General features: G+C 40.0%; 1 long non-coding RNA gene across 1 annotated transcript; it reads left to right on the forward strand.

Moving 5' to 3' along the window:
- The first annotated feature begins 131 nt into the window (after positions 1-131).
- LOC121667370 lies at positions 132-9514 on the forward strand. The gene is made up of 4 exons (XR_006017043.1): positions 132-291; positions 1937-2131; positions 4451-4615; positions 8674-9514. It is a non-coding gene; the product is annotated as an uncharacterized LOC121667370 (long non-coding RNA).
- The last annotated feature ends 10898 nt before the right edge of the window (positions 9515-20412 follow it).

Below are 20412 nucleotides of genomic sequence, written 5' to 3' on the forward strand. Positions count from 1 at the left end.
TCTTTCTTTCTTTCTTTCTTTCTTTCTTTCTTTCTTTCTTTCTTTCTCTCTTTCTCTCTTTCTCTCTTTCTCTCTTTCTCTCTTTCTCTCTTTCTTTCTTTCTTTCTTTCTTTCTCTCTTTTTTCTTTCTTTCTTTTCCTTCCTTCCTTCTCTTCTCACAGGAGGGAATTTAGTCACAGGTTGGAGACCCCATTTCTGCTTTTTTTTCACTTGTTAAATGTCATCCCTACAGACCCCTGGCACCTTTGTTTGGACAGGAGATCTGAAAGGAATTACATGTAAAACTCACAGGTAAGTGTTTGTTTTAGCATTCTTCACACTCCCATATTCTGTGCAATATAGAATAATTTCTGTCACAGAGCATGAATTTCTGATAGGATCAAACAAGGAAAGATGTGCCTAAACCCGGAGGTTTTTATTGTGTTTTTAAGTTTACAAATGGCGACTAAGAAAAATAAAGCAGTAAACTTAGAATCACTCCATGTGAAATCCATTTCTCTTACAGAAAACATTGCTTTGGTTTGGTTTTTTAGGTTTTTCTTAGAAAGAAAAACCTGCCGTTTTTTGAGGTCCCCTTTAGGAACCCTTTTGGTTTTAGTTCTTTTTAGACAAACCATTGCTTCCCAATTCCTACTTTGCCTTCAATAACAGTTTTATTACTGCATATCAGTACTGGCATATCTTTGATTGGATTTTCTGTGTGTGAGTGTGTGAGACTCTGCTGTAAGGAGTGGATTACTGTAAAGCTTTTATGTAGAAGAAAATAGGAAATTGAGTCTGAATTTATTTCTAAATATCATTAAATCATTGGGGATTGGCCTTAATTTGGATAAGTGCCTGTAGAAACATCTGATGACATTTAAACAATATAGTCTGATATTGCACTTGAAATTTATTTAATTTATTTGGAATAAATGTGTAATATCCCCATAGCTTTTCAAATGTGCTATCACACCATTGCTGTGTTTGGAAACCTGTCTGGTCACCAAGTCTGCCTGCCACTGAATCCACCTGAGCCATGGTTATTTGTTTTCTTTGAAGCTGTTATTTTGCTATTTCAAAGGAATAATGAAAAAGAAAATACTACAGTAATCCACTGATTAATCCATAGGCTCAAAAATACTGTCTGAACTTGGATTCAACTATAATTGAGTAAGGCTATAACAGCATAAGACTGAACATAGAAGAAAGCAAGAAACTTTATGAGTTAAACATTTGCTACTGATGTTACTCAGGTACTAAATCCAGACACTTTTCTTGCCTATTCATTAATCATGATTAATTATAGAAAAAGTAAAATAGGGAATATGAGTGTCCAGATGTTTATAAGCTCTCCAAGGGATTTTTAAGTTCCATCTTATCCGAGTGTTGAATCAAGTCTAGATGCAGAGCATCTGATTTTGTTCTGATGCCCTCACTGTTTGTAAAAGTGGTATGGGTCACCTGGCTGGGACTTTGTCTCTGGAGATCTCAGGAGACCACTGGGGAGAGTTTGCTGCTCGGTCCTTTCAGGAAGGCAAAGAGATAATTCATTATCATCACCCGAGCTGTGATTAATTACTGCTGACCTTCAGGGATGTGGAATGCCTGGCCTAGCTAACGGATTGGCGTATAATAATGAAATTATTTTAACAGTCACCATGGGAATGCTTCCACAAAGCTCTGGAGGAAAATCTGTGTGTCTCTGGTTACCAATTCAGTTCAGAGCATTTCTGAGCTCCCCAGCCTCCTGGATCCACAGAGGGACGGGGGCTGTGTTCACTCAGGTGCTGGGTTCCTGCCTCAAAACTGCCACGTGTGTGCTGACCTTATTAGCATTCAGAATGAACAAATAACAAACCCATCCTCAGCAGCTTGGATGGAGGTGGCACTGCAAGTTTTCCATCCTAAATCAAGACTGATTGAATTTCCTGTCTGTCTCCATTCCCTGTTCCAGCCATTTAGGTGGTCACTGATCAGCATTTCGGAGAGGCCCAGAAAGCTCAGTAGGATACTCGTTGATGGGAAGGAAATGTTACCAAGGAATGCAGAGAAGAGGAGTCAAACACAAAATAACAGAAGTGTGGTCAGGTCATTCATCCCAGAATCCCTGCACTTGGAGGGTCCCGTGTTGGCTTGTCTTGGATTGAAGGTGTGTTGTCTTCACAATGCACCAAGTCCTGGTGTATTTAAAGGCCTGTGTGAGGTAATGTGGGTTTGGCTCTGCTTGCAGTACAATGACAATAATTCAACAACACTCCATTTATGGAAAGCTGATTTTAACCTCAAGCTTTAGACTTCTCATGGCTCAGTGTTGTGTTAATGGTTGGGCTCAATGATCTGTTTTCAGCCCTAATGATTCTCTGACAACCTGGTAACCAGAGGAATCAAAGAGTTTTTACGTTCTGTTTTTCTTTCCTTCCAGACAGGGTGGAAAATCCACCCACAATTATTTCCCCCAACACAAATTATCTTTTAAATATTTGAAATTCCTGTCTATGTTTCATTTGTGCCACTCAGCATGGATGGACTTGAGCTCCTGCAAAGGAGATTCCAGGGAGAAGTTATCAGTGCACTTTTAATTAGGCAGACTGCTAATTAGAAGCAGTCATGGGTAGAAGTTGCACCCTGGTAATGGATTACATCAGTTAGAATGAAATGGAAGCTATTTGTTTTCAACCACCATGTCTTAAAATTGTTTTTGCAATCACTAATCTTCTACTTACGTCGTGTACTGCGTGTGTGGCACCATCCAACATTTATTAATAAAATTAACATTTCAAACAATGGAGAAAGGCTCTGTGAGAGTCTGGTAGAAGGAAATTTAAAAATTAGGAATACTTTAAAACCGAGAATGCAATGGAGGCTCAACCCACCAGGCTGAAGGCATCCAGCACCCAGGGGCTTCAGTGGAGGTTTCCAGAGAGGCAGGAATATTGTACCATGCTAACAAGGATGTGGAAGAAAGCAGGAGTGTTTTATCCATGAACCATTTCACAGAATCACAGAATGGTTTGGGTTGGAAGGGAGCTTAAAGATTATCCAGTTCCAGCCTCCCTGAGTTGTTGTTCCACTGTTTATTGGTTGGTTTTCCGCAAAGGTTTCTACATGTAGGGAATATAAAAGTGCGTCTCAGAGTTTCCCATCCTTGCCAAAAAAGCTGTTATCAACACTTACAGCCACAAAAATGTGCAAGTGTTTCAGCAGGATTTGAAGTGGGAATAATGTAAAATCACAGGTGCCTGAACTACGGATCACAAATTAGAAAGACCATGTGTGGAAGAAAAAGAAACTTTCAGGCTGTCATTGTCACTTACAAAGTGGCATATATTTTGCATAAAGAACAGAAAATCTGTAAATATTCTGTGAAACTCATTGTTTTATTTTTTTTTTTCCTTTTGTGAGCACAGAGGGAGATAAAGATTATATCATGTTCTTTTGTTGTAACACTGCAAGTTGCTCCTTCTATTGCAATTTTTTCTTAATTGTTACTGGAGAGCAGCTTCCGGTGCTGATGATCAACTTCCTTAAAAATGTCTTTTAGAACAGGTTTTTATTAGGTACTCTGCACTGCTGCTGCAAGTTATAAATGTGTCTACATTCCTAGTTCTGCCAGGCAATTATTATATATATTCTGTTCATATGCCTTTGAGGTCTAAGGAAAGATTTCTGGCAACTTCCCCAAGATTTTTCAAGTTTTTCAAGACTAGGAGATGTGGATGCTGACAGACGGTATTTTGGTTTTTTCAGCTATTGATACTCTCCATTGAATTACTATAATTTCTTCAGTGCAAATGATGGGTTTGTTCCTCTGAAGAAAAATTGCTGGAATGCTTGAATAGGGGAGCGAAAAACTAGATTTTGTATAAATATATGTGGATAGAAAACAAAGGTAAAGCGACCTGAATATTGCCATCCTAATATTCACCATTCAAAGTTACTGCCATTATTCAAAAGTCAAGGGTGTAGAACTCCATTCCAACTGAAGTAATCTTGCCATTTCATTCTTGATTTAGAAAATCCAGTGTCCAGAAGTGTCACTCTTTTGTGACAACACATAAAGACCCTGCTTGCAGTAGACAAGTGCTAAATGAGACTTGAAATACTTTGGCAGCATATTACCAGGATTTTTCTGTCATTCAACAGAGGGGAAAAAAGCATTACAGCGAATTTCATCCTTCTGACCAAAAAGAAATTACAAAACACATTATTCATCCTGCAATTTATCAGCCTGTGGAATAAACTCATCCAGCAGGGCCACGTGAGCTTTTTACACCGTCAGGTTTGCATTTATTTAGTGACTGTTTCCTTCAATTAGGAACTCGTTGTGCTGGGCACTGTGGAAGGACACAGCAGAAAGGTGTTCTATTCTCTGAACAACCACATTATATTGACCACACTCGAGGCGGAGTTTCACTCCCTCTCTCCTCCTTGCTCCCTGATTTTTGCCGTTTCTGCCTGTTCCCTGCAGATTGTTTCTGTTCCTGGTTAAAGACGAAGAAAGAATTGGAGCTTATGAAATCGCAGAGTTTCTTTCTGTCCAGTTGGCCGAAATAATTTTCACTACATTTATGGTGGTCAAGTCTAAATAAGTGTAATTCATCAGAGCAGGGAAAATAGAGTCCACAATCACCAGGTAACTTATTCCTTGCTAGCGACCCTCTCCAATAAAGAATTGTGGGCTTCTTTTTGTTTGTTTTTCTTAATGTCTTGTTTGTAGCTTTCTCATTCTGGATTTCTTTTTCTTCTGGCTATGTGCACATGGAAAAATGAATTCTTCTTCCTCCAGCAAATGTAGCTGAAGAGTCTTAAGAATAATTTCAGCCATTTCCCTAAATTTCACATTTTCTGCAGTCATTTCTCTCGAGTCGTGGTTTCCAGACCTGTGACCATTATTGTTGTCCTCGGCTCTATTTTCTCCAGTTATTCCATGGTCATTTAGCTGTGGATTTGTGCTACTGAGTGGAGAAGAGCTGCTTCATGGGCCCTCAAAATTCCTCTTTATATTTCCAGTACGGTGTCTGCCTTTCCACAACCATGACATTATTGTCTCCTGTTCAGATTGGGAATGATTCGTTTCAGCTTGGACTGACAATAAACCCACAGAGCCATTAAGAATAAGTAAGGAAAAGAAGCCCAGAGAAACCTGTATAAATCTGTTCCACATCCTAATTTTTCCTTTTATCCAATTTTTGAGCTAGGGCACGTTGTAATGGAGTGATATAAATACTCCCATTACCCGAAGATTCCTTCCTTAAGAACTGGTTGCAGTCAGCTGCTCCCATTCTGCACTCGTGATGCCAATTTTTTTAAAGTATCTTTAAACACAAATCAGGGATTGTTTTCTGGTTTTCTCACGCTCATTGCCTTTTTTCACTGCCTGGTGTCACTTGGATGTGCTCATGCTCCACTATTGGCTCCTGTTTATTTTTGCAAAGGGAATGGACAGGAGTGCTTGGAACCCAACTGTGTTGGGGTAATTTTGTGATATTCTTAATATTGTGCCAAGGCCAAGAAACCACCTTCAAGACAGTTGGTTACTTTAATCTTCCAAAGAGGCACTTGGGGAGTTTTAGAATTTCTGTGGAAGAGAGGAAATGTCTCAATTTTTATCCACCTAGTTGGTTGATGGACAACATGAGTGGCTGGCAGTGAGATCTGGTGTCCTTTCATTCCCACAGAATCACAGAATCATTAGAGGTGGAAAAAGCCTCCAAGATTTCCAAGTCCAAGCTTATTAAAAGCTGTTGATATTGAAGAAAGCTTCTAAGAGCTTTGGATGCCTTGTAATCTCCAATAGTAAATGTTATATTCACATTTTTATGAATTTCCCACCACACCTGGATTATGTGAGAGTTTCTGTGGCTTCAAAAAGTAACTAAATTCCTTCCAAAAGATATTGTTTTCATTTCCTCAAAAACATTGTTTCAATTTCTTCAAAAGGGAAAGGAACCCAGCTACTTCACTACCAACCTTCAGAGCTAATTGCCACATGTGTGTAAATTCTGAGTCCAGAATCTTTCTCTCCAGTGTTGCTGTTAGAACAGTAAATACCTCAGCAGTGTCATTAAGCACTGATTTTCTAATAGCTGTCTGCTAAACATTGGCAGTGTAAAACTAGAAAATTGCCATTAATCATTCTTAAAGTGCTATGAATACATTAATAAATTAGTTCTGTTTGATTTTTAAAAGCTGTATTTACTCCTAGGATACCAAACAGGCAAAAAGAAATGCTGAACTGGGGAACAAGAGCCAGTTCTATTTAATCCTAGGTTGCTCACATGATTCCTGTAAGTTAGATGGTAATTTCTCATCTTAACAGCCTGCTTCCAGCCCTGTCAGCATCCTTTGGCTCTTACAGGTTAGGCTTCAGGTCTGTGCTTAGATGGTGTTTTTAAATTCTGAAATTAAATGGCAGAAAATATATCAGAGTAAGACCCACCTGAACTGCACATTTTGCAGATATCTCCGGCTTGGCATTTTCTGTGGTTTCAGTGTTTTGGCTTTACTTGAGAAATGTGATTCAATATTCTTTGTTCTATCTTTCATTCTGATTCAGGCCTAAATAGAGATGAGGATCAGGAATTCATGTCTGCCCTGCTCCTGCTTTTTTACCCAGATGAAGGAATGGTGAAGTCCCAAATTCTGGTTCATCCCAATCAGATTTTACTCCAGTTCTTCTGTCAGAAGTCAGTGTTGTCTCCTGCAGCCCACGTGCCAGGCCGTGTGTAGTCCAGTGGTGGTGAAGGGCTGGGAAGAGCTTTACTCCACTTTTATTCTCGCTGAGAGGAATTTCAGATTGCTCCTGGATTCCTCCCACACCGGAGCAGCAGCAGTATGTGAATAACAATGTTTCTGACCCAGACTGGGGCTTTTTTACCACAGTCTAGGTTGGCTGTGCAGAATTACAGAGCTCTCCTGAGAAAATATTCACGCCAAAGTGTTTGAAAAGGCACTGGGCAGGGAACTACTTCTAGACATCCGAAGACATGATAAAATGTGCATTGATTTAACTGGCAGTTGTCTAGAATAGAAATGTCACAGTACAATAGTCCCAATTTAATGTACTTTTACACATGCAGTACAGAGAGAACACTCCAGCCTGTGATAGATAGAACAATTTCATGCCATGCCCAGGAATGCCTGACTCATTGGTCTGAGCAGCTCCTCTGCGTCAATCCCTGTGCTTGTTTAATGTGAGCAGTGCAATTGAGAGGGTGCTCTGTTAACTGGAATCCCACTGCTTCTCCTTTATGCCTCGTCCTTGCCAGGGCAAAAATATCTGACCTGGCAGAGAAGGAAATGTGCAGTTCAAGTGTTCAGGGGCACAGAGTGGGGGTTGTGCCCTGGTCCCTACACCGAGACATGCTGGGAGGGGAAATGCTTGATCTGAACAGCTGCTTTGGATGTTCCTAAACTGTCATTCCCAATGGACATGGATCCTGTCATCCCCTCTTCTTCTGGAAAACCAGGAATGGGGCCAACCCCTTCCCGTTTTACATACAACAGACACCAGCTTCCAGTGATGATGCCTCGCCCGTGGAGATCCACAGCTGCTGTGATTTGAGGACAAGGCTCTGAATGCATCTCTGAAGCATTTCCTGCTGTGTAACCACCCAGAGAAAGCAAAAGCTGGAAGTGCAACTCTCTCATCCCTCATTTCCATGGTCCGAAGAATACGTGAAAGAATAGCTCATGTGCATCTTTGATAATTTATAATTAATTTAAGTGAGCCAAGAGCAAGCCAGGAAATGTCTGTCACCACTCCCAGCTTCTTGCTTTCTTTGTTCCTTCACTGGCTTTCCTCATTTGCTACCAGACCCTACTGGAAGAGGAGGCACATTTCTCCTCCTTACAGTAAATGTCAGAAGGATGCTATGTGGAAGAGCAAATAGGTCAGATCCCTGACAGTTTGACTGCTAATCAATACAGTAAGAGTTTGGAGGAATTTAATGAGTATTCTGTATTATTTTGTATGCACATGTTCAGTGTGACTTTCAACATCCTTCTTTCTTCCACCTGGGAGCTGTTAAAGTACAGGTCACCAGTGCTTTAACACTGATTTTATCACAATTTGAAAAGTAATTCTGATGAATGATTTCGTCATTGGTGTCATCATTAAACATAAGGAGTTTGATGTGGATACATTTTATTCAAGGATTTGGTGTTTGAAAGATCAGAGCTGTCTGGACACACAACCCATAATTAGAGATAAGTTCCAACACAGTTTATGGGAAGGGGCAAGGCTTTAATGGATCAAGGAAATTAATTTATCAAAAAATGCTCCTGCTCAGAGTAGGTGAGGTAGGATTAATCTTTCATGTCCTGGAGTCTTTTTCCTGCATTGTTTCATTAACAGAGACAGAAATCATAAGGAAATTTAAAAAAAACAGTATTCAACATCACATTCCAAATTTATCAAAGCCAAAACCATCAAGCTAGGCATGGAGTTTAATTTGATGAGTAAATTTACAAATTTGTTTCACAACAGCAAAACTTGGTGTTTTGGGCTTTCTGGTCACTGATTTTCCACATCTGTAATTTCTTGTTTCCATTCTGAAGGAATAAAATTTTTGTGTATGTCCTGATCCTTCCTTATCTCTGATCAGCTGGAGAAGATCTCTGCTCAAAGCTGAAATCCATTATATTAACACTTTCTGCATTCCCTCTTTCTTTTCTCCTCCTTGTGCATAGGGATGTGGCCTGATGTTTGTCGACTAGTGGCACCATGCTGTGAAATGGAAGATGTCATGGGCTCGTGGATAATTCAGCCTGGAAAGGGCCTCAGCAGGTCCTGCCCAACCTCGTGCTCACAGCACTGGGGTCAGACCAGGCTGCCCAGGGCTGGGGAACCTGTGAGGATGGAGATGGATGGATGGAGAACGTTCCTGGGCAGCCTCTTCCACTGGTACACTGTCCCCATGGAAAAAAAGTGTATCCTTACATCCCATCTGGTGATTCCAGAGCATCCTCTGCCAAGAAATTAGAAGGAATAAAAGGTTCTGATTGCTGAGGAAGTTGCTCCTGTCAGCACTGGACACCACAGGTCCCTTCTCACAAGACTACAAATTCCCTGAAGGATTCCTGAGCACGGGTCATACAGGTCATGGATTTGTCACTGCCACACACCCCAGCCGTGCTCACAGCAAATAATTATCATAATTATTAATGACTTTCACCTTAGTGAATGGCAAGCAACAGTATGAGCTGGCATGAAAGCTGCCAGAAAGAAATGGAAATCTGAAATACCTGAGAAATTACTGAGTAATATCGAGGTAAACCCAGGGGAAAGCATAATGCAGGGGACAGCTAATGGTGTTTCTGCAAAGTGAATTAAATCACATTCTTCAAGTGCTAGACCAAGGGACTTCTGGTAGGGGAAGAAAAAAATCCGTGCTGCTGTAATCTGTGCAAGGTGAAAATGAGAAACATAAATACAGAATAAACAGCAGGTGTGAAGAGTGGAATCCTACAAGACGGAGACAGGGAGAGAAGAAAAGAGAAAAATCTCATTAGTAACTGATTTGGTTTTAAATAATTACTGTGAGGTTGGACAGGGCTTGGAGCAACCTGGTCTAGAGGAAGGTGTCCCTGCCCATGCCAGGGGGTGGAACAAGATGAGCTTTAAGGTCTCTTCCAGCCCAAACCATGCTGGGACTCTACAACTCCATGAAATAAAATTTAAAAAATTGATCTCCCCTTCAAGAAATGCTATTTTTAAATGCATCTCTGGTTCTGTTTTGAAAACATGCAGCAAGTTAGTATTGCCTGGAATGGTTCCCATCAGTCCTGCTGCTGTGATGGTTTATTAAAGATTACAGGGAAAGAAAAAACTTGTTATTCAACTTTAAGGGACACCTGTGCTCATCCTGCTGTTGTCTAACTTGCCATTACAGGGCCTCCTGTATCTGATCTTCTCTTCTACAGAAGGAAAGGAGCGGGGGCATAATTTAGTCCAAAACCCCCAAATCTACTTTCAGATTTCAGGGTAAATTTCCTTTCAGAACTTGTGATGGTAAAGAAAAATGTAGTGACGGTTCATTTGCCAATAATAAGGCATAAAAATGTAAGCACATCAAATATAAAATGTAAAGTATAAATGGATACATGTGCATAAACTTGGTATAGTGAAATAACAGGGAATTAGGAGTACAAACATGCTTCAAAACGTGCAAGTTTTTTCTCTTACACACGACCCTCTTAGCAGGGCACTGGACAGAGATTTGGTTAAAACTGAGCTTTCATTTTTGGCTGAAGTGTCTCTGAGGAAGTCCCCAGTATTGGAGTGTCCAAAGAGGGTCCTAGAAGGTCTGCAGTGGGAATCCACCCACATAAGTCTGTTGTCTGGTTAGTCTCCATGCAAAATAAAAGCTGCCACAGAGGTGGCAAAGGTGGAGTGATGCAAATTTTCCTAACGCAGAGAGTGAATCCATCAGTGAACTCCTTCAGAGAGCTTCCACAGGGCTGTGTGGACACGATTGTGGCAAGAGGGGTTCAGCTGATGAAAAACAGCTCTGCCAGTACACGAGGTAGGCTCTAAAGCAGTATTAGGGCTCACAAAAGTGCTCTTGAAATCATATCATGAATAATTACATGGAAATATCAGCTTTAGTGGGAGTTCAGCAAGCAGGTATTATGTGAAAAATTAGGAAAAGAATAAGAGAACAAGAGAGAAGATATCATTGTACCGCTGTGTAAAAGCACAGGGCCATAAAAGAGGTAAAAATAATGAATGCAGAACAGGAACAAATATGACTTCAAGAATAAAATTTAATCTATTTCATTCTGCAAGTGCATACATTAAATAAACAGAGATTCTTCTGCTTGGGAAAGATATAAAGGGAACTATGGAGAAGACATTAGCAAAATCTCAAACAGAAAGTGAACAGGGACCTATTTCTCAGTATTTCTTAGAATATAAGAAACAGAAAACTCGCAGTGAAACCACAGCATGCGAGTTCTAGAACCAACAAAAAGGAAATAACCTCTGAAAATATTTTGGCTTTCCTTATCATAGATGCCTTGGATACCAACAGTGTATTGAGGGAAATATAACAGAGAAATTTATAGAAGGAGGGTTCGCTGAAGATTATTTAACACAATAGCTACTTACTTAGCTACTATTATACTATTATTATTATTATTACTATTATTATTATTATTATTATTTAGTGTTATGGAAAGATGGGTTTTAAATCATGTTCCAGGACACTCAAAATACTTTTTTTAAATGAAAAACTCTCCAAACCCAATAAAAACTCATATTATTTGCTATGTTCTTACATATTTTTTAGAGAGTCTTTCTGTGCTCCAAAGAACACATTTACTTTGTCATCTCTCATTTACATTTTTTTTTTGACAATTCTTTGCAATCCCTCTTCCTCAACAGGACAGGGGAGAAAATAAGACAAAAAAACTCATGGATTGACATGAAAACAGGGAGACTGGGAGAAGGACTGGGATCCTGGGATAAAGACTTGCATCAAAATAAATGTAAGCCTACTCCAGACTGAAAAGGACAGGAACCCAACCATGTCCACCCAGCAAATATCTCAGGATGCTGAGGGCTTTTCACAACCTGTACTAAATTCTTACATTTCTCTCCAGGATTGTTTTCCTTTTTGCCAATGTCGTTTTTGAAGTACAGCAATTTCTGACTCTAAATTACATTTTTTTAAAGTGTGATGAAAGGGCTGTTACAGCAGTTCTGTACCATGTAAGTCCATAATATCAGGCAAGCATACCAAAATGTCAATTATAAAGTTAATTAAGTGTTAATTATAATTGGCAGAGACACAAAGTGTCTCACTGGTAGAAAAAAAACTTTTACATTTTAATGGTGAGGAAAACAGGCAGAATTTCATTTCACCCTCTTCATTCCAGTGCAGGAGAAGCAGCACATCACGGCCATTTATGGATGGCATTGGATGATCAAATTTCATCATAAATCAGTGCCCTGAAATTCCTTTCCTCCTCTTCCTCCTCCTCAGCTCAGTTAAGAACAGGATCTTTTCCAGCACTGCCTTCATCCCCTCTGCTCTCCATGGGGGTTGTTCCTGGTGTTTTCTCCTCTGTGCTGCCATTATCTGGTGGCTCAGAGGAACAAACTAAAGCTTGGGCAGAGCTGTCTGGGGGGTCACTGGGGGTACCAAACCTGCAGGCTGCAATGCCTGAACTTTCCAACCCAAAGTGAAGTGACTGCGTACTCTGGAAGTCTCTCTTTCAAAATGTGATGCCTGTACTGTTAGATAATGTATTTATTTATATATTTGTATGGGGTACATTTATTTATTTATTTGTTTGTTTGTTTGTGGGTTTCTGTATATTCCACTGGAGATTAACACACCCAGAAGAAAGAATTTCATTTGTCAGCTCTGTTCATACTGAATTTTTAATTGCTTGCCTACCTAGGCCAGATTTAAATGAGAGAACATTCTTTTGGTTTTGGCTCTTTGACAGGCAAAGGATTGCTTCCTGATTGCTGGATCAGGAGTGTTGCAGAAATTAAAAGTCCAAAGTTAATCTTGGTCTGTAGTCCTAACCTTGCAGCCTTCCAGACTTCAGACCAAGACCCTGTTAAGTCCATTTGCCCACACAGGTACAGGAATGGACAGGGAACAAAATCAGGTCATGGACTGGCAAATTAAGTTCCTCTTCTTGAACAAGAAACACACTGAAGAGATAATAGATATTATAAACAAATAGAGTTCATGGCTTCAAGGACTTTTGCCTTGTTTTCCCCCATTTATTAGCAGTCGTTGGATCATCACTATTTTTTTCTCTGTTTAACAATATCTCCCTATGCCTTGCTCTGTAATGCATCAATCAATTGCAACAAATTACATCTTCTAGGAAATATATCAATAACCAAATTAGTAATAAATGTTTTATGACATTCATTGGCCAGATTTGACGACAAAAATAGGTCGATTGAGTTCTACATTGAATCACAAACCATCAAACTCAAGATATTCAAGAAGTGTCCAAGGCCAGGCTGGATGGAGCTTGGAGTGACCTGCGATAGTGGAAGTTGTCCTTGCCCATGGCAGTATCTCCAAAGTTTCCAAAGCTTCTCCAAGCAACATGTTCCACTATTTGATCAATATTATTATGAAGTTATATATATATATATAATCATAGAATCACTGACAGGTTTGGGTTGGAAGGGACCTTAAAGCCCACCCAAGGCCACCACCTTCCACTGGCCCAGGTTGCCCCAAGCCCCATCCAACCTGGCCTTGGACACTTGCAGGGATCCAGGGGCAGCCACAGCTTCTCTGGGCACCCTCTGCCAGGGCCTCCCCACCCTCACAGAGAAGAATTCCTTCCTAATATCAAACTGAAATTCCCCCTCTTTTTGTTTGAAGCCACCAGATAATATACATATGTCACTCTGTATTATAGCATATATAGTATGTGTTACAATATTACCTATATTAACTTCCTCTGTCTCTACCTGTGTCCATTGCCTTTTGTCTCACCACCGTGCACTTCCAAGAGGAACCTCACTGGAAATTCTCTCTGCCTTCCTTGTGGGTGGCTGAAGAAATGCTGAGACCTCTCCCAATCTTATCTCAAGATCACACAAAACCATTTCCCCCAACCTGCCTTCACGTGTCCCCTGCTGCAGGTGGTGAGTCTGACTGACCAGAAATTCCATTTCTGCCACTGGAAACTTCAGATCAGAGGAAATCTCCCCTGGTCATCACATCCTTCCAAAGAGGACAGCGAGAGGCCTTGCAGTGCCATGAGGAAATGCACAGTCCCTGGGAACAGCTGGATTAGGTCAGTTGTAAAAAGCCTCTTCAGACTTTTTGATTGCTTTGGGTTTAAGGTCCCTAACCATCCTTTTAGATGTCAGAATGGGTTTTTGCTTGGCAATAACCTATAGAAATATTACGTTAATATGTTTAGATTTCTATGCAGCAAGAGGTGACTGTAAGAAACCATATAATCCATGGGACTGTCAATTTTAGATGGGAATTTTCAGCAGGTGCCCTGGAGAGAGGGAACAGTGACTGCCAACAACATGAATGAGTTCTCAGTAGTTAATTCCAAATTTTGAAGTTAAATCCAAGTTTAAGTCGCTAATTCCAATTTTTAAGTGGTTCCAATTTTTGCAACTTGAGCTGCAAGTCTGTGGAAGCAGGTTGTGTAAGGACTCTACACACCAACAGAGTGATAAGAAGGGTCGTTTTTTGCTGAAAGGAATTCAGATTTTGTAGATTTTTCGAGTGCTGTGGAGTCCACAGTTGATTTAATAAAGCAGCTGAAGTTCAACCAGTTAATGTCTCACTGAGTGTACATTGATATTTGGAGGATTTTTTGGGTTCTAGACTCTTCTAGCCACCATGTTAAGCTCTCCGTAACTGCGGTAACATTTTTAATGAGATTGTCAGCTTTGTGATTTCCTCCAGCCTGTTTCCTATGCTAGAGGTCATTTATTCAGGCATGTAAATTTATATTGTGTAACTTTCCTTTTCTACTGTTGAACTCCTTTCTGAGACAAGACATTTTTCAAGATGGATTTTTGAGAGGGTTTAAGTGCTCTTTTTTTGGTATCCAGGCAGTTTGAAAATATTTTAAGCTGGAGTTTGCCATAAGTAAATATTCACTTCTAGCTCATGTGAAAGAGGTTTTCCATAGACTATGCCTAGAGCAGATTGACATTTCATGAGTGATGATTGTCTGGTTTATTTGGGCATTTTTATGCTACTGACACATGTCAAATAAAATCAGAGGTTCTTCTATCTTTACAGCTATTCTTGGAAAAAAAATAGAAACAAAACCCACCTCCCAGATTTCCTAGTTACAGTTCTCCATCTACATATTTTGCAGATGCATTCTGCACTTTTTTTGACAGTGTAAGATTTCATGTTTTTATATTTGAGTATTTTCTGCAGTCCAGTACTGCCATTACAATTTCATCTAAAACTATGTGACACCTTGAATGTTAAAACTTGACTTTAGGTTGTGAATTCCCTCTGATTGCGTTAAGTAATTCCCAATGAATTTAGCATGACTTCTTGCCAACATAAGACCCAGCAGCATTTGCTCCTTGCATGTGGTTTATTATTGGATATTAATGAATATCTCTGTTGCTGTCTCCCCCAGAAAATTCTATGGTATTATTAAAATACAACATCACCTGTTTCCCTGAAGTGTTTTCTTGTAATTCTACTGAAGAATAAACACATTAGCTCCTCCATTTTTCTTTATTGCATTGTACTTTTTGTAAATTACTCTGCTGTTCTTCTGAGAAAATTTTTAATGCAGAAACAAGCTCAATAACAAATCTTTCCTTTGTTTACTCAAGCACTGCTGAATTTGCAACACTGTAAAAGCACTTACTTACTGTTATTTAGTGCAGATAGAGATGATTCCTTGTGTTCCTTTCTTTTTATTTTACTGGAAGTGAAAATTCAGGTGAGTGTGGACCTGGTCATATTTCTGAACTCACTGAGTTATGATACAAAGGGACATCCTTATTTCACAATACTGCGCTGAATCAGCTCTGTAAGCACAGAAAGCCGCAGGAAAAGCAGGACCCAATCCTCCAAGGGCATGTTTGGGGTCTTACACCTCGACTTTCACAGAACTCCTGAGTGACTGCACAGGAAGGAATAGGAATTACCCTGTAATAATGGAGGCACCCCAAAGGAGCCCTCAAATTCTCTGGGAATGAGCATGAAATAAAGATGTTCATGCTCCTTTGGCAAACAATCTGTAATTTTTGAAGATCAAGCTGAGTTTCCCTCATAACTGGGTCTTTTATGTGACAATTGGTTTAAGCTGCTCAGCCAAGGAGGATGAGGAGGGCTGCAGTGAAGAGGGGCAGAGCTGGTCCTGAGGCAATGGAGTAAATTCTTATAGGTGTAAAAGCTTTGTAGTTTTTATATCTTTAAAGCTATAGCTGGAAAGCCACAGCTCTGGTACTGGTCCCACACTGCTTTTCCACATCCATCTGCTGTGGGACATCACAGCCACATCACAGCCACCCTTTGTTCCTAAACCAGTGGCATTTTGATTTATCAGTTCTGCCTTTAGCCCTTTACAAAAACACCTTGCTCACGTGATGCATGAGAAAATGGTAATTCAAACCTGACATTTTCGATTTCTAAGGCACCACTTACTCCCTTGGGCTTCATTTTGGTAGGGAAATCTTGCCCAAACCTTCAGGGAGAACACCCAAGACTAATTATTTTTTGCCAACTGAAGCAATAATTTTTCATCTCTGCCTCAATAAGGAAATTATGAAGAACTAGTTAACAGCTTTAAAAATCTGTAGAAAAGCATCTCTTGAATGAACTGAGAAAGTTAGTGTAAATTTTCCCTCTTTCTAATGTGTGCCCCTACAGCAAATGAAAGTGATAAGACTGTGGCTGTTTCTTTTTTTAAAAAGTCAGGTGCTATTTATAGTGGTCTGTGCAAATTACTATGGATGACAGGGATGAGAATCCCAATTTTTCACTTCTTTTTGCAGATATGCAGTCTACCAACCCTGTTCTATTTTGTGTTGTAACAGCTCTGAAAAGGGCTATCTTGGGAGGTGCCTCGTTTAGGATACCCTGCATCAACATGGAATTAATTTGGTGGTAAAACAGCAGAAACAGCAGGATTATTAAGCATGAAAAACATGGAGTCTTAATTACCAGACAGAACTTTCTTTTAGTGCCTCCATTTCCGAGTGCACAACTTTTGTTGAACTGCAGAAGAAAAACGCCGATGTAAATTAATAACATTTTATATTTGTATCATCAGGCTGGAATTCAGTGTACACTGAAGCTTTCAAAAAATCATTCACCTTTCAGTGCGAGAGCACATCTGCTGAGATAACTTCAGAACAGCTCAGAACAGAACACGACTGGTGTTGGGGCTCTTTGGGAATTACATGCTTTAGAGTGAAATTAATTAGGATTGTCTTCCTCGGTCCCTGGCTCTTCACATATTTAGGTACAACACTGTGTAAAGTGATACTCCCATTTATCAGCTATTTCTACTTAGTGCCTTCCTCCCTTTTCTTCTGGGGAGGATCCAGAGGGGAGGAGTGCATAATTGTTATTTTTATAGCCAGGACTTCTTTTCTTCCTCTCCTCCTCCTCATCCAACTGCTGCAGGGCTGCTGGAAGGGACTTTCAAGCACCATCTCCTCAGCTGTCTCCCTTCTGTCCTTCCTTCTTTCCTTCCTTCTTTTCTGAACAAAACCTTTGCTACCATAGAAGTGCTTCTCCCAGTTTTGTTAGTTTGGGTTATTTTTAATATCTCTACTTGTTAAGACACTTTTGGTCAAAGGCTGTAAAAGAATTATTACATTTCTCACTTGCATTAATGTCATGTTGATTATATGATGCCCCTTTTCAAGCCAAATGGTTTTCCTCTAGCAGGTTTGAAGAGCTATTTTGCAGACAAAACAGAAGAACTTTTTTATTAATTTTTGGTTTTAATTTATTTTTCTTGGGGGTGGGGGAGGAGGGGGGGGGGGGGGGAAGTTTTAAATTAACCACCAAACAGAAAAAAGCCCATAGGAGCTAAGCATAAATTACTAATCTACTGGTTTCTAAGAATTGCATTTTGTAGGCAATTTGTTGAGAGGCCCTTGAGAATTTTGTTATTTATAAGAATGTTACAGTTCATTTATATTTTATGCAGACATAAAATAAAAATCTTATTCCCAATTGTCAAAAAGGAAAAAAAAAAACAAACCATAAACCAAACAACTCACCCACTCCCACTCCTCCAGGCAACTTATGGTAATAGTATCTTGTGTATTCCTAATTTTCATAAAAATCTACTGAAAAACTGCTTGGTTTGCAGTCTCAGGGCTGGTATTCTAACTTCACTGAATTTACAAGGATTATGGAAGTTTGTTAATTTCTCTGGGAGGGAGGGTTTGTTTCATTGCTGTATGTTGGGCTTGGATTCATTGTTTTGGTGTTTGTTATATTTTGGTTTATGACATAGGCTGCCAACAGAATTCGGCACTTTTGGCTTTGCTCTTAATATGCAGTATTTCTCATGTTTGTATATATACTAATAACAGCTCTTTTACATAGAACAATATGAAATAATAATGGGAAAAACAGTCTTTGCAACCGCTCTGCTGATGGTCTTAAGGCCTTTGATGCCTGTGGATCTTAATGCACAACTAAGGCAGTGTCCTGAGCTCGCTGGGATGGATTAAATCCCTTCCCAGCTGCCTGTCCCTGTGCTGCCGTGCTTTGCTTTGTGTCTCAAAAATTCCACCCTCACAGGGAAGGATTTCTTCCCCATATCCCATCTAAAGCTTCCCTCTGTCAGTCTAAGGCCGTTGCCCCTTGTCCTGCCACTACAGCTAAAAAGCCCCAACCAATTCCACTCCTCCAAGGGCTGAGTCTGCAGGTTGGCAGAAAAATACTCTGCATGTTCATGTTCATTTAATATTTGTCCTGCTCCATTCCCAAATGCCAGCAAACAGGGCAGAGGAAAGGCACTTCCAAACATGTTGGAATTGTTGTTTGGGGCTCTCTTCCCTTAATTTCTCTAAGTTCTTCAACTATTGGGCATTTTCCCACTTTTGTTGGAGAACACCAAATATGCATTTCCCAACCTCTTCTATTAAAATGAACAATTCTATCCCTCACATGACCTCACTAAGGAAGGTTCTTTCCTCCATTAAGCATTTATCACTTCGGAAAGCACTCCAGAATTGTCTAGTTAAACGATAGAACAAAGAATCTGCAGGTCATCAGGGAGGGAAGTATGAAATGTTGCTCTCCCTCTGAATGCCAAAGGATTGCCTTCTGTGCCGGGTAAACAACAATGACAAAACCAGGGGAAACAGTGTTTTTCTAGAACTTGTAAAAATGCACGTTATTAGAACCTTTGGGAACTATCAGCACACTAAGATAGGAATTGCATGGTCTCATAATTCCAGCTGGAAGCTACCAGAAATTCCTCAAGGGTGAGCAGAGCTAATGTAGGTCTTGGCATTCAGTCCCAACAAAGACTTGATTGGAGTTTAGTTTGCCTGTTTGCCCTGCAGGTCAGATATTCTACCAGCTGATTTCTCCTCTTTACTCTTTTCTTCTCTAAGAGATGAAATTTATCTTAAGGGCACAAAAATAAATCCCGGCATGGCTGATCTGCAGTGACGCAGTGGCACAGCTGCCAGTGGGAGTTAAAAAAAATTAATCTCCTTCTGTGTCACTTTGAACACAGCAATAGATATCACAGCTCCAAATAATCCTGGTTTTTTTCAGCTGATGAGTCCAAACTGACGAGACCAATCAGAGCTGTGTTCACATAAAACATTACACTGACTTGGATTTGGCCTTTGATGACAGACTCCCTTTATTTATTTTTTCAAAAAAGCCCTTTAGAACATTTCAGAAGAGTAGTGAAACCTTTCAGTCCTATTAATTTTGTACTTGTGTGTTGAATGTAAGCATATACTGTTGGAGAGCTTATGAAGGGGAATTTCAACACTGTCCTTGACTTCACAAGGAAATAAACTTTGAAACCAGCCCTTTGAAAAAGGAAAGATGGTGAAATTCTATGAAAATATTTTAAAGCTACGTTACTGTAGTTATTAAGTGAAGGTATTTTTTAAATTTGATGGCATGTCTTCCTAAGCCCACTAAAGGACTTAAGCCCAATGGAGCATTTTCTAATTTTTACTTTTATTTAATAAAAAAAACAAGAACAACCCCAAAACAAATATACAAACCACTCTTTTTGGTCTGGATAAAGGGGATTCAATCTACCTGCAGGTCTACATCAGCTCTGGCAGAGAACTGCCTCCTGCTTGGTCCCCACGTGTGACTTGGTGTCACATTTGTACTCCAGGCTGTGCTGGCACAGTAGCAAAACATCAATCATGTATTTCCACCCTGGGCTCTCAGACACACTTGATATTCACCCTCAGAAATGTTACATGTAGACCCCGTCCTTCCAGTGGATACACAAACCAGAACTTTCTGAAGTGACCTGACCCAAGGAAAGAGAAGGAAATCAGGTCTCGATTTCGGAGTCCTTTACTCAGCACTAGTGGAATTCCTGCTGTTCCAAAAGTATGCATGTGCTTAATGGGAACAGGAGAGCAAGGCAGCTTCTTAAATTAGCTGCTGGGAAACAAGAATTCAGCAGGAAATAAAATGCAAGTTAATTTGGCCTTAGGAATAACAGAAATCATGACATTCAGAGGGGTCTGGATGAGAGTTCAGAGCAGAGCAGAACTCACAGTGGCTGTCTGTAAGCACTTACAGAATCAACAACCATTTCTCACTCCATATCCATCACTCCACACACTATTTCTTTTCAACTCAAACCATATTTATTTAGGAAATATTTCTCTTCCAGAGATGGAATAACAGCTACAGAGCTGCATAAATACCTAGGAAAATATCTTTGAATCTGTAAGCAGAGATACTTCAGGCAAAGAGCTGGGTGCTTTGC

This window comes from Corvus kubaryi, unplaced genomic scaffold (genome assembly GCF_017639235.1).
Source record: "Corvus kubaryi isolate FWS band 111438036 unplaced genomic scaffold, C.kubaryi_AGA036_p1.0 37361, whole genome shotgun sequence".
NCBI classification, from domain to species: domain Eukaryota; kingdom Metazoa; phylum Chordata; class Aves; order Passeriformes; family Corvidae; genus Corvus; species Corvus kubaryi.